Source organism: Heteronotia binoei, chromosome 13 (assembly GCF_032191835.1).
Source record: "Heteronotia binoei isolate CCM8104 ecotype False Entrance Well chromosome 13, APGP_CSIRO_Hbin_v1, whole genome shotgun sequence".
In the NCBI taxonomy this organism is placed as follows: domain Eukaryota; kingdom Metazoa; phylum Chordata; class Lepidosauria; order Squamata; family Gekkonidae; genus Heteronotia; species Heteronotia binoei.
The window spans coordinates 3,407,037-3,411,710 of NC_083235.1; the positions used below are offsets into that span (position 1 = coordinate 3,407,037).

At 49.1% G+C, this 4,674-nt stretch overlaps 1 protein-coding gene across 1 annotated transcript in view; it reads left to right on the forward strand.

The window, feature by feature from the left end:
• The window catches only part of DENND1C (DENN domain containing 1C), a 127,545-nt gene that overhangs the window by 19,915 nt on the left and 102,956 nt on the right, over positions 1-4,674 (forward strand). The gene's annotated exons all lie outside the window — the stretch shown is intronic.

The following is a 4,674-nucleotide window of genomic DNA, read 5'->3' on the forward strand; positions in this document are numbered from 1 at the left end:
TTCTATTTGACTGCTTAATGCGGCTAAATTTTCTCCTGCTTTATATCGAAGCCATCCCCTTCTATTGAGGTTTGGTTAAACAAATGTTGGGGATATTTTATTTTAGATGAAATCACTCATAATTTGGATGGGAGGAGATCTCCATGTCATAGGTCAACTATTTTAAGTTAAGTGGTCCCCTTTTCTGGATTACTTTTCAAGAGGGGATTTTGGTTCAAGCACGCAGCATATTTTGGCATGGCATTAATTTGTGTAAGTTGCATGTCATCTGGATTTATTTGGTTCTTTTTTGGTGGCTGGGAAAGATTTGTATGTGATGGTGCTTTTGATCATAATTCTGAATATGATTGTTTGATCATAATTCTGATTTTGATTGTTTGATCATAATTCTGAATTTGATTGTTTGTATTTCTGAATTTCGAAATAAATCTGTTTTTAAAAAGAGGAAGAAGAACAGAGGCCGGCCAGCTTGCCAGAACACAAGTGTAACCTTGAGCCCCTGATAGGGTGGCAAACTCCAGGTCTGCAAATTCCTGGAGATTTAGGATAGACCCTGGAGAGGGAAGGGTCTCAAAAGAATTTTTGGTGTAGTGGTTAAGTGTGCGGACTCTTATCTGGGAGAACCGGGTTTGATTCCCCACTCCTCCACTTGCACCTGCTGGAATGGCCTTGGGCCAGCCATAGCTCTCTTATCTGGGAGAACCGGGTTTGATTCCCCACTCCTCCACTTACAGCTGCTGGAATGGCCTTGGGTCAGCCATAGCTCTCTTATCTGGGAGAACCAGGTTTGATTCCCCACTCCTCCACTTACAGCTGCTGGAATGGCCTTGGGTCAGCCAGAGCTCTCTTATCTGGGAGAACCGGGTTTGATTCCCCACTCCTCCACTTCTAGCTGCTGGAATGGTCTTGGGTCAACCATAGCTCTCTTATCTGGGAGAACCGGGTTTGATTCCCCACTCCTCCACTTACAGCTGCTGGAATGGCCTTGGGTCAGCCATAGCTCTCTTATCTGGGAGAACCGGGTTTGATTCCCCACTCCTCCACTTGTAGCTGCTGGAATGGCCTTGGGTCAACCATAGCTCTGTTATCTGGGAAAACTGGGTTTGATTCCCCACTCTTTCACTTGCAGCTGCTGGAATGGCCTTGGGTCAGCCATATCTCTCTTATCTGGGAGAACCGGGTTTGATTCCCCACTCCTCCACTTGTAGCTGCTGGAATGGCCTTGGGTCAGCCACAGCTCTTGCAGGAGTTGTCCTTGAAAGGGTAGCTTCTGTCAGAGCTCTCTCAGTCCCACGTTCCTCACAGGGTGTCTGTTGTGGAGGACGAAGATAAAGGAGATTGTGAGCCACACTGAGACTCTGCGATTTAGAGTGGAGGGCGGGCTATAAATCCAATATCATCATGTCAGAGTCTGCTTCCCAAAACAGCCATTTTCTACAAAGGAGGTCAGCAATAATTCAAGGAGATATCCAGACCCTACCTGGAGGTTAAGCAACCAAAGCTAGTTCATGGAAAAGGAGAGAAGTAGGAGAACCCCAGGTTCCCTCAAATAAGAAATCAAATAAGCTGGAAATTCATATTTTTAAAAAATAACCAACTATGGAAAATCAATCAACATATAATAATAACAACTAAAACCTCATATCAATATTGGAAATCAAGCCACGCGCAATGAAAATAAAACCACATATAATGACAAATCAAGCTTCATGGAACAATGAAAGAAGGAATTTGACGAAGAGGGGAAACCATCTTCAAATAAAGTCCATGAAAGTCCAATAGTCAGGGCTTTTCTTCTAGAAAAAGCCCAGCAGGAACACATTTGCATATTAGGCCACACCCTTTGACATCACCACTGTTTCACCCAGGGCTTTTTCCTACAAAAAAAAGGCCAGCAGAAACTCATTTGCAATTAGACCACACCCCCTGACATCACCATTGTTTTGCACAGCAGAAACAATTGTTATCATATTATTTTCATATTAGGCCACACCCCCTGACACCAAGCCAGCCGGTGCTGCGTTCCTGTGCGTTCTTGCTCAAAAAAAGCCCTGCCAATAGTAAATACGAATCCAATCCCTCCAAAGTTCTTTCCAGATGCACTTAAGCATGAAGTGCCAAACGCAGCTATGCATGAGAGGTTCGGTACTTAGTGGATGGGATAGTGCTCTATTGTCCCTGTTTCACAACTGCTTCTTCTCTAGCTGAATTTTTAACAATCAAGACATGGCAAGAATGCTTCAAGGCACTACCAAAAATCGGGTGCAGAGCCGGTTTGGTGTAGTGGTTAAGTGTGCGGACTCTTATCTGGGAGAACCGGGTTTGATTCCCCACTCCTCCACTTGCACCTCCTGGCATGGCCTTGGGTCAGCCAAAGCTCTCTTATCTGGGAGAACCGGGTTTGATTCCCCACTCCTCCACTTGCACCTCCTGGAGTGGCCTTGGGTCAGCCATAGCTCTGGCAGAGGTGGTCCTTGAAAGGGCAGCTGCTGTGAGAGCCCTCTCCAGCCCCAACCAACTCACAGGGTGTCTGTGGTGGGGAAGGAAGGGAAAGGAGATTGTGAGCTGCTCTGAGACTCTTCGGAGTGGAGGGCGGGATATAAATCCAATCTCTTCATCTACCTCACAGGGTGTCTGTTGTGGGGGAGGAAGGGAAAGGAGATTGTGAGCCCCTCTGAGACTCTTCAGAGTGGAGGGCGGGATATAAATCCAATCTCTTCATCTACCTCACAGGGTGTCTGTTGTGGGGGAGGAAGTGAAAGGAGATTGTGAGCCGCTCTGAGACTCTTCGGCGTGGAGGACGGGATATAAATCCAATATCTTCATCTACCTCACAGGGTGTCTGTTGTGGGGGGAGGAAGGGAAAGGAGATTGTGAGCCGCTCTGAGACTCTTCGGAGTGGAGGGCGGGATATAAATCCAATATCTTCATCTAAAGTCTTGCCATGGATCAATCCCCTTGTGGTTATTACCCATAAGCCTCCACAACGAGTGACTAGTGCTATTATGAGGAAGGGGATTTCTTTTGCCAAAATCCACTTTTTAAAGATGCAGCCATTGTTTAGATATAGTCACCTATACTTTTTTCCCTCTTTTCATAGAGGGATTTCACTCTATGTAGAGAAATCAAAATTAAAAGACGTTTGCTCCTTGGGAGGACAGCTATGGCGAACCTGGGCAGTATAATCAAAAGTAGAGACATCAGCCTGCCAACAAAAGTCCGTATAGTCAAAGCGATGGTATTCCCAGTAGTCATGTATGGCTGTGAGAGCTGGACCATAAGGAAGGCCGAGCGCAGAAGAATAGATGCTTTTGAGCTGTGGTGCTGGAGAAGACTCTTGAGAGTCCCTCGGACTGCAAGAAGATCCAATCAGTCAGTCCTAAGGGAAATCAACCCAGACTGCTCCCTGGAAGGTCAGATGCTGAAGTTGAAGCTCAAATCCTTTGGCCACCCAATGAGAAGGGAGCCACATAGAGTAAACGGCAGATGTTGGAGAGACACCAGACAGGAAGGCAAATACACCGTGGGGGAGGAGAGGTTGACTGAAAGCAACTTGAACTCCTTGGTAAGCAAAAGCAAGAGCCTTTCCTTAGGAAACCTTCTAGGAAAAGGAAAAGTCCCCTGTGCAAGCACCAGTCATTTCCGACTCTGGGGTGACATTGCTTTCACAACGTTTTCAGAGCAGACTTTTTACCAGGTGGTTTGCCATTGCCTTCCCCAGTCCTCTACAAAAGGGGTGGCCAACGGTAGCTCTCCAGATGTTTTTTGCCTACAACTCCCATCAGCCTCAGCCATTGGCCATGCTGGCTGGGGCTGATGGGAGTTGTAGGCAAAAAAACTTCTGGAGCGCTACCGTTGGCCACCCCTGCTCTAGGAAAGGAAAGGAAAGGTCCCCTATGCAAGCACCAGTTGTTTCTGAGTATTGAGGGATGATGCTTTCACAACGTTTTCACGGCAGACTTCTTACGGGGTGCTTTGCCACTGCCTTCCCCAGTCCTCTACTTTCCCCCCAGCAAGCTGGGGACTCATTTGACCGACCTCGGAAGGATGGAAGGCTGAGTCAACCTGGAGCCGGCTACCTGAACCCAGCTTCTGCCGGGGTTCAAACTCAGGTTGTGAGTAGAGTTTAGGACTGCAGTACTGCAGCTTTAACACTCTGTGCCACGGGGCTCTTAAGGTAAAGGTAGCCCCCTGTGCAAGCACCAGTCGTTTCCGACTCTGGGGTGACGTTGCTTTCCCAGTGTTCTCACGGCAGACTTTTGACGGGGTGGTTTGCCCTTGCCTTTCCCAGTCCTCTACACTTTCCCCCCAGCAAGCTGGGGACTCCTTTGACCGACCTCGGAAGGGTGGAAGGCTGAGTCAACCTCAAGCCGGCTACCTGAACCCAGCTTCCGCCGGGATCGAACTCAGGTCCTGAGCAGAGAGTTCAGATCAGAGTAATGCAGTCCTGCTGCTTTGCCACTCTGCCCCACGGGAGCTCCCCGATTCCCTTCTCGAAGAGCCCCCAGCCGTCTAACCCCCGCAACCCGGACCGAGGGCGCCCCCGAGCATGCATAGAGCGCCTCTTCTCCCCTCCGCCCCCCGCCGCAGAGGGGAGGGCGCACATGCGCAGTGGCGGCGGAGGCCCCTCCCTCCCGGGCGGGGCGGCCTTTAAGGCGCAGCGGGCGGGGCGGG